The following is a 10,843-nucleotide window of genomic DNA, read 5'->3' as shown; positions in this document are numbered from 1 at the left end:
GTTGGGGCCTCGCCCCTGCAACTAACGCTGCAGCCTGATTCCCCGCAAACTGTGCGAAGAACTGCGTCATACCCGCAAGCATCTGCGCCTGCATATCTGGAGGTGGTGGTGGTGGAGGATTGGCGCTCTCCTCAACTCGAGGCTCTCTGTCTTTCCTCCCTTGTTTCACGGTCGATCACACGTCTACGAGGCATACTGTTCCAATAAATTACCCAACACTTAAACCCAATATGCATGAACATATATCAATATTTTATGATGCAAGTAAATCAAACTTAAAACATGCACATAATGAAATCATAACTTGATGCTTACTACATAACCTAATGCAAAACTTTAAACTTACAGACTTGAGGTGTGACTTCGTGAGCTTTTTGCGACTGGCAGTAGGCATAACCCTTTACAAGAACATGGCTCTGATACCACTGTAACGCCCCAGATTCGTTGACTGTCCTCACTGTATCAAGACGGGTCTTTCCAGCGTGCTTATGTCCTCACTCACACGCATCCTAGGAAACTTCCCAGGAGGTCACCCATCCCAAAATTGCCCCAAGTCAAGCACGCTTAACTTTGGAGTTCTTATGTGATGAGCTACTGAAAAAAAGATGCACCTTCGTGATATGAGTAGTACCAATCAAATCTTTAAGCCATATTCAAATGTACAGTCCATTACATTGAACAGTCTCGAAATCCCTCTCCTTCCGGTGTAAGAACGGTTCATTCATGTTCCCTCCACCTAGAAGCCTGCCAGGAGCCGCTCATTGTCCGTGCCACCTCATGGCACCGGTGATCACCCCCCGCCCTCTTCGGCCCCGGGCCTCACATGCCCACCAGCTTCCGCTTGGTTCGTCCCCGAACCACACCGTACTCGGAGAGGTCGGCTCTGATACCAACTGTAACGTACCGTAATTTCATACTTAAAACTTTGCGGAAAAATTGAAAATTTTCTTAAATGCAAACATCCACACGGTCGTCACTCAACATTCATAAAAATAAATCTCAAAATCATCCGTCACCAATAAAATTTTGCTAAAAGAAACTGTCTCAAAATATTTCGTTTCCAGATATTAAAAAAATCAGAGTATTTTTAAACTTTGCATAAAATGTAAACATTGCGGTCCTCGGGTCTAGCCTTCCGCTCAGTCCAAGCCTGTCCCTTGGTCGCCACCTCCTGTTTCCTCAACATAGTCACCTGCATCGATCAAGTCTAGTGAGTCTAAAGACTCAACACGTATAAACTGGTAGTAACGAGTAGTACATAATAAAATCACATGCAACTTTAAAATAAGACATACATACTTAAAACTTGACTTGCATGATAAACTTGAACATACGTACGTACATAACTAGACGTGCCATCAACATAAACTTTCATAAACATACTGCATACTTGAACATACATACTTCACCATTTTCGTAGAGGATGTTTCAAAGCAAGTGACCCATACATAATAAACGTCTGATCAGACAAACTACAGTACTCGGCTGACAGGGACGTATCCACTGCCACATACATAAGATCTCTGTTCATAATTTAACGGGCTGGTTGGTCCCTGTTCATAATTTAACACTTTCCAACCACGATCTAACCCGTTCATAATTTAACGGGGTGGAGAGGTCCTCGGCCACATTCACCGACTTCCAAACCCATTCATAACTTGGTCACAAGACATTTAGCATACCTCAAAAACTTAAAATATTTTCTTTTGCACGTCACAAACTTACTAGGCGTCGAGGGATTCATTGGACTTCGATCGGGGCCGTCGCTGCTGCACATACTAACTTGAATTCACTTACTTATATTGCATAACTTAGACGTAGCTAATCATACCTACTCTCGAGTTCAATCAATACTTAGGACATTCCATAATTTCCCACGACACGACGTTGATACCCTTGAACTAAACCATGACATCGAACCCCAAAGCATGCTAAAAATATTTTTCCCAAATATGCTAGACACGGACCCCGTGCCCAGGCCTGGCTCCGGGTCCGTGTACATACGGTAACTAAGTGTGTAGAAAAGGGGAGACACGGACCCCGTGCTTAGGTCCGGGTAGGGGTCCGTGTAGACTCTGGAAAAAGGCACTCTGGAATAACAAAGGCACGGACCCCGTGCCGAGGTCCGGGTAAGGGTCCGTGTAGTCTCGGTTTCTTGGCACTAAGGAGGAAACAAGGGCACGGACCCCGTGTCAGGGTCCGTGTACAGGTCCGTGTTCGCTCGTTGGCTTGAGACTTACGAAAATTCTGAACCTGATTGTTCAGCACTCTCATCTCGATTGTACAGACCACGAACCAACATCACGAGTCATTCCTAGAACACTAAGGAATTATACCAACCCAAGTGAACATTAAAATTTCCCCAAGAGCGACTAATCATCAATGACAACAACGCAACTCAAAATTCGACACAATGTTTCTTCCTATGACTCTTGATTCAACTTATTGCCTATTGACACGAAGCGAACCATTAGTGACCGTCCCAACAACATAAAAAAAGTACCTATACGCAGCAACGATCACCCGTCGAACCCCCAACGAAGCCCGCAACATAAAACTTCAAGAAACATATCAATACAATTTTTCTGAAAATTACAGTTTGAGCAGTCTCACGGAAAACATCATAACTCACTCATTTTTGTCCAAAAATCTCGAATTTTATATCAAATCGAAGGCATCGAAAAGTTCTACAATTTTGTAGTTGAAAGTTTTCTCAAAATCCCGACAGAAAAATCGCAGTTTTCAACAGAACAGTAAGTTACGAGATTTCATATCTAAAAAGTATTTCAAACGCATTCAAACCGTTTTCCGCTCAAACGACGAACGTCACACATGGATTTTCACGCATAAAAATAACCCAACGCATACTATGACAAGATCGGTGCAGAAAGAACAGAATATACGTGCCTTTATGATATTAAACGTTACCGAACCGGCGATATCGAAGCGGAGATGTAAGCGAGGTTGATCCAGGACGAACGTGGCACCGTTTTCTTGCAATAAAATCCACCGAAACTTGCTGGAAAATAAAGGGGAAGGGGCGGCTACTTCTAGGCTAAGAACCCTAGTTTTTGCTCTCAAAAATATTAAAATTTTGAATGATAGAGTGTGTGTGTGTTTATGCGCATACTAGTATGTGTAAAAGTGTGTGTGTGTGTGTTAGGGTAGAAAACGTGTGTGTGTTATTAATTAGGAGAAATTAGTGCTAAGTTAAATAAATTAAAAATACTAATTAAAGGGTAACCCACACTAACTTAATCAAACTCTACAATTAAAATAATTACACACCAATTTTAAAAGTTTTAAACTCTTAATTCACTCAATACATAAATAAGGCTTTAAAATACTAAAACTCTATAATTTTATTTAAAATGTCCCATCCTAAATCTTAAAATAAAATACCGCATTCTAAATTGTCAATCGTCACCGGGTCTTTTCCTCGATCCCGCCTCGAATAATCGCCTGAAACAAGAAACTCGAAAAACATTTTAACGTGCATCACGATGAACATGAATAATTTAAAATAATGCACTTAAATAAATCATGCACCGCTAAAATCAATATAAAAAAATTAATTAAATTATTTAATAAATAAATGAATGCATGGGTTATACGCGTACTGAATTTGGGCACTACACTAACACTACTTAGGAAATCCTACCTCAAAAATTGTCACACCAACAAAACACCATTTTAGTTTCATAACCTAGTAACAAAGTCTTGGAAAAAATTTGTTTTGCGGAGTAGCATCCTAACCCATTACATCCTACACAACAGCTGATACATGCCACCTGCATATACCATTCATATTTTTAAACAAATGAAATAAAAAATGAAAATATAAAGTGAAGAAAATATTTTTAAGCTATCCGTCCACCGTTCTAGAAAATAAACACAAATATCAATACGTGAACTAACAACAAGAAAGATTTGCGGAAAAATAATTGAAAATAATGTATCCATTTTTTAAGCAATAAATAAAATGTCGTAAGCTTTGTTTTTCTGTAATTAGAAACAAATTTTTAAGCTATGTTCTTCTGTAATAGCAACACAAATCTTGAACCTCATTCTTCTGTAAATATGGAATTGCAGATCCTGTAAATGTAAGGTTAGTAGACCTAATCTAAAAAACCCATTGTAAAATCCACGAGATACGAAGCATACCTTGGTAAAATTTTTGCCGGAGCTTGGACGGCAAGCATCGGAGATTGGGAGACGGGGTGGAAGATGAGTTTCAGGACTATCGATTGATGATGCGTGACAAGAGAAAGAATATTTTGTTTGCCGATGATTTCTGAATCTTGAGCTTTTTGTATATATCTTCTTTGTCGATGAGTTCTAAATCTTATGTTTTTTGTAATTTTAATTTAAAAAAAATGAGTTGGACGCCAGTTCAGCGGTGCACCATGATGGTGCAGCGTAGCATTTCTCTATATGTGTATGTGTGTATGTGTGTGTTTGTGTGTGTATTGTAATCTATTTTAATAAATCTGAATTTATACTAAAAAACCAAAAATTTCCAACGAGTAGTTAACGGTTATGAGAATAAAAAAATATAATTCATCTATAAATACTTGTTAGTTTCGTATATTAAATCAGAAATCGTTGTCAATTTTTTTTTACTATCCTCATCATCTAAATTTTATTTTTATTATTTATTTCTAAAATCATGTTTTTTTTTAAAAATCTTAAAAGGATGAAAATAACATTGTAATGTCTGCTCATTTTAAAATTCTACTGAATATTTTTTTTTGAAAATGCAATGGCCGAAACCACGACTACATAAATCTACAAATGAAACATCTACTCATTTAAAAAGCGCGGAAATATTTTTTTTAAATAAAAGCTCGCATTTTAGAAATAACATTTAAAAATATCTTAAGTATTTGAAAATATAAATAGTGCGTAAACATAAACGAGTAAAAATTGTGAAAATCATCAGCGTATCAAAACCAGCATATAAAAATGTTTATATCATCTCAAATCTCATAAAAACAAAATGCGGAAAACATATGGTCCTCGGGTCGTGTCACCCCATCAGGTCTGTCTACTCAGTGTTCAGCACCTCTAGTCCTCTCAATAACAAGCTCACCTGCATCACACACGCCTAGTGAGTCTATAGACTCAACACACATGTACCGTTAATAACAAGTACATATACATAGCACACAGCAGTGAAAAATATCATACTCAACATATTTTTCATGAACTTAAAAGCATAACGTAAACGTGTCGTATAAAATCATGTCGTGTCAACTCATATCATCTCATATCATCATATACGTGTCAAAACAGCTCATCGTGTCATAAACTTAAACATTTTCTTTTACTTGAATTCAGTTCATTAGTTGTGACTTTCGTATCAGCTCTATCATATCAGCTCTATCGATGGATCCATCTATAAAAACCGTGGTACCCGGCGGCGGGGGACATCAGCGACAGCATTACCCGCCCACTGAGCCCGGGCCTCAGCTCATCATATCTCATGTCAATGGAAATACGATCGTCGGGCTCCCTCTGGGGCCTTCTCCCGTAAACGGGCTCCCTCTGGGGCCTTTTCCCTCACGATATCTCCAATCATATCATCGTATACATATACATCGTCAGTCATAACCAATTCACATCATTCAAAAATATCATCATTTTCATCACTTAATAAAATATGCATATGCGTAACTTTCTTTTAAACCAAGCATGCACCGTATTTATCATAATTGCGTAAAAATCGTAAACATGATGCATGAACATTTAAAATATCATGAATTTGTACTCAGGGCGCTGCCAGGACAAAAATCTCACCCCGGGTGCAAAATGACCATTTTGCCCCTGAAAACCCAAAAATTATCGTTTCACCCTTGGACCTCTAAAATTGACCCGAAACTTACCAAACTCCTTAAAATATTTCAAAACATATTTATAAGCGTTCCTAGACGTAAACTCGAGCCTATATTACAACTTAACTGATTAGTTTTAAAACTTAGATCAAAGTCCCGTTTTTAACCCGAATCGACTCGAAACTTTACCCAAATTTTCCCCAACTTTTACCACATCTTAAGAACGCTTAATGGTTCTTAAATAAATGTCATTAAGCTGCTAATCCACGGCTGGAATATTCAGAACATGACAACATCTCTCGGTCCTATCACATTACACCAACACATGTTCACTCATCTCCCAAAACTCTCCAACATCTCGACCCTCCCTTCAACCACCACCTGTCCTACCTTTAAATCTCATCCTCAAGACCAAAGGGACCTCCTAAACTAATCCAAAACAAGGTGAAATGTTGCTGTAAAAAAAAATCATACGTAAAACCTGAGCAACTATCGCATCTTCTTCCAACCAAGCTATATCTCCAAGAACCGATCTTCTCCCACGTCCAAGTGCCTATGATCCACTCCTAACATTATATCAGATATTTCAAAGGCTGAGACACAGCTGAGTTCGAGTCCATGTACGGCCGAACCCTTCCTAACACCTATCGACCCCACTTCTTCACCACAACACACTAATTCTGATCGGCCCTCAAGCAATCCCACTTAGATCGGTCCAGCTTCGACTCCAGCTACTAATCCTCATCCCTCTCGACAACAACAGCTCCCTGATGACTCCATACAGCAGCCCCCTTACACGAAAATTCAGAAAAATCATGAGCAATAAGCGAGAATGCAAGGAAAACACATGTAACCGAAAATCTTTCATGGGCATGGTAAGATCGAAAGTTTTCAAACACAAATACAATCACCAGCATATAAAATGTGTAGGATGCATAAAAAAACGATACAAAGCGTGCCTTGGTGATTTGAAGTGCAAGAACGAGACAAGGGAACCCGGATGAATTTCTCTTTGCAAAACAATTGACTACCGAAGCTTCTCCATGGTTGGCTGCTGTAAAATTGAGGAAGAAATGTCTGAATGATGGGGTGTCGGCTGGTTCTATCATTGGTGTAGGGTAGGATTAGTTTAAATGATGTTTAGGAATTTAATTAAATAGTAAACAAATACCTAATGGGCCCTAAATTGATAATTAAGAGTTTAAAAAGAATTTTAAGTCCAAATAAGCTTAATAGTAGGCCTATTAAATCCAAACACACTCTCGAAAAATATATCGTGTCGAAAGTTTTTGAAAATATTAGCCGAACCCTCAAAAAGTCCCCCGATTTGATTAAATTTGTGCACCGTTAAAAATTAAAATCTTGCGAGAAAAAAATACCAAATAAATCTAAATTCTTGAAAAATACCTTTAAAACATCTTATATTAATTAATAAAAATTAATCGTGTAATAAAAACAATTTTCTCGAAAATTATCCGGTCTTCGTTCATCGTTCGAGTGCGAAATGAAATTTAAAAATCTATAATGCATGAACCTTTAAAATTTTATGAAATAAATCCTATTATGAAATAATAATGTTTAAAATAATTTGACACAATTTAATAAAATAAACATGCATTTTATGCTTTAAATAATTTAATAAAATACCAAAGAACTTTAATAATTTGCATGCATGTGGTTCACGTGGACTTTCCGATTTTTGGGACGTTACAACAAAATTTGAAACATGCAATTCGTAAACTGCTGAATAAAATAACTACAGTTAAAATTATGAAAAGAGAAACCGACCTAAATAATTAGCGTTTAAAAAATATAAACGTCAAGCATATTAAAATCTGTCAAACCCTCAACAAAATAAAATCACCAACCATTGAAAAATTTGTTTAAACGTGTTCCCATAAAATCATATTCTTGCGGAAGAATACAAGGTCCTCGGGTTAACGTGCGCCACCAGCTCCGCACGTTTAATCATCATCACCTCCAGTCTCCTCATAGAAAAGCTCACATGCATCATTCACACCTTGTGAGTTTAAAGACTCAACGCACATGTAACGTTATATCATATGCATAAATGCAACAGTGAAAAGTACCATAATCAAAATACAATTCATGATCTTAAAAATTTGTATGCAAAATCGTAACCTATAAAAGCATAATCATATTCATAACATATATCATCATATCAACATATACGTGTTCGTTTTCTTAATTTTAATTCCGTTAATCAGTTGTGACTTTTGTATCATCGTATTAGGCGATGAATCCATCTACATATAATCGTGGTACCCGGCGGCGGGGACATCAGCGATAATATTCCCCATCCACTGAGAACCGTTAATGATTATTTCTCTACAAACCCGATGTATCCAGACCAACTATTTCGAATATGATTTTAAATATGAAGAGAATTATTCCTTCGCATAGTTAATGCACTTGAGAATCGTTCATCGTATTTTACTATTTTTAGCAGAAGGATGATGCTGCAAGAAGAAAAGTCTTGTGACCACTACAAAAATGCACGGATGTGATTCGTCGATTAGATTATGGAATTCCTACCGACCATCTTGGTGAGTACCTAATTATGAGTGAATCAACTAACATTAACTTTCTTTGCAAGCTCCGTGAATAAATGGTTGAAATATTTGGTGATCGATACTTGAGAATGTCGAATATTGGTCGAATAATGATTATATTCAATGTCTTCTTCAAATGCATGACGAGAGGCTCGATTTCCCCGCTATGTCGGTCTGCGTTGATTATACTGTACTGGGAATGGAAAAAATGCTCAGTTTCTTGGAAATGACAAGTTACAATAGGTCATGGGTCACCAACAATCATGCTTGAAATTGTCACGTCTAAAGACTTGTGGATATCTCATGCATTCTTTAAGGTCGTCAGTTCGTGTAATGATATTAATATGTTGTACGAATCTCTCGTATTAATAATGTCTTATAAGGAAATTCTCCGTAGATTAATTTCACGGTGAACAACACTCGATATACAAAGATTTACTATCTAACATATGAAATATATCCGGAATGAGCTACTTTCATGAAGATTTTTCTTTGTCCGGAGGATCCCAAGAGAAGGTTGTTTAAGGAAAGACAAGATTCTCAAAGAAAAGATGTCGAACGGGCATTTGAAGTGCTCCAATCTCGAGGGGTGATTGTCAAATGTCCAGTTCGATATTGGTACAATACAAAGTTAAAACATATTATGTTAGCATACCTTATTTTGCACTACATGATTGTGAAGACATATTATTTTAGCATGTCTTATTATTATTATTATTATTATTATTTTTGAAAGCTATTACATATAAATCCACAAAACAAGTGCTCGATATTTGGAATGAACAATAAGTTCTTGTCAGTAGAAGAACAATATAAGAATCAAACATTATTATCACATTAACCTATTCAATGTTGTGATGATGTGTTCAAATCATTCATTATTGAGGATGTTTATACTCTTGCTCAAAAATTATATCGTCAAGATTTTACTCGAATTGAGTTAGATGCTTTGAGAAGATAGTTGGAGCATTACGAGTATGCAATTGTCCATCATGCAGGTTTTCAGAACGTTGGTTCTCTTTCTTGGTTATGTTAAGTATTGATTGAAAATAGTGACCACTCCTCCACCGGTCGAAACCCGACCCTATATTAAACATGTCTGACACTATATATATATATATATATATATATATATATATATATATATATATATATATATATATATATATATATATATATATATATATATATATTATACATACATATAATAAATTTTCATTAGAAATATGTAATGATTTACCAAATACTTTTTGGAATCGTAAGAAGCATATTCTCTCTCTTCCATATGTAGAAAATTTTGATGAAAAGAATATTCCAACCAAGGCTCGTCCTTGTCAAATGAATTCTGAATATTTAGAATTATGTAAGAATGAAATTTATTCTTTATTAAATAAAGGTTTAATAAAACCTTCTCAATCTCCTTGGTCATGTACTACTTTCTATGTTAATAAACATTCTGAACACGAAAGAGGTGTTCCTAGATTAGTCATAAAATATAAACCCCTTAATAAGGTTTTAAAATGGATTAGGCATCTTATTCCTAATAAAAAAGATTTATTAGATAGATTAATGCAATCATATTTTCAAAATTTGATTTAAAATCAGGATTTTGGTAGATTCAAATAAAAGAATCTGATAGGTATAAAACTGCTTTTAATGTTCCAATAGGACATTATGAATAGACAATAATACCATTTGGCCTTAAAAATGTCCCTTCAGAATTTCAACAAATTATGAATGATATTTTTTATAATTATAGCAATTATATATATATATATATATATATATATATATATATATATATATATATATATATATACACACATTATACATACATATAAGTATACATATACATATATATTATTAAGATTTATTAATATAAAGTTGAAACGTAAATTTAATGATTTATTATTTTATTTAAAAAATTGTTGTATAATGATAAAAATTTAAAAAATAGAACTTTTAGCGAGTTCAATGAGTCTAAATTGGATTGGACCCATTGAGTTTCTGGGATAGGTTTAAGGTAAGGCAGGACAGGTAATGAGTTTGACCAAATTTGTTTAGACCTGCCCTCGTTGTCATCTTTGCATAAGATAATATCAGTGTCAAATAAATCATATCCGATAAATTTATCAGCTTTGGACAAACAATGATAAAAAACCCAAGTTACCAGATGAAAATCAAAATTTAACAAGTTAGATGAATAAAACCCAAAACAAACTAACTTACTGGATTAAAATTGTAATTTTTCCTGAAGTATATATTATTTTTCTGATCGAAACAAAAAACAAATATTATTTTGTAAAAAGTGTTATAATAGCCGTATTTGAATTAGTTTGGTGAAACTTTGAGCAAATTTTTCGTATATATTTTTTTCTTTTTAAGAAAAAAATATTAGATAATTTCTCAACTAATGCAAAATTTCTTAAACTTTCC

This window comes from Primulina eburnea, chromosome 17, assembly GCF_022965805.1.
Source record: "Primulina eburnea isolate SZY01 chromosome 17, ASM2296580v1, whole genome shotgun sequence".
In the NCBI taxonomy this organism is placed as follows: Eukaryota; Viridiplantae; Streptophyta; class Magnoliopsida; order Lamiales; family Gesneriaceae; genus Primulina; species Primulina eburnea.
This window is presented reverse-complemented; position numbering follows the sequence as displayed.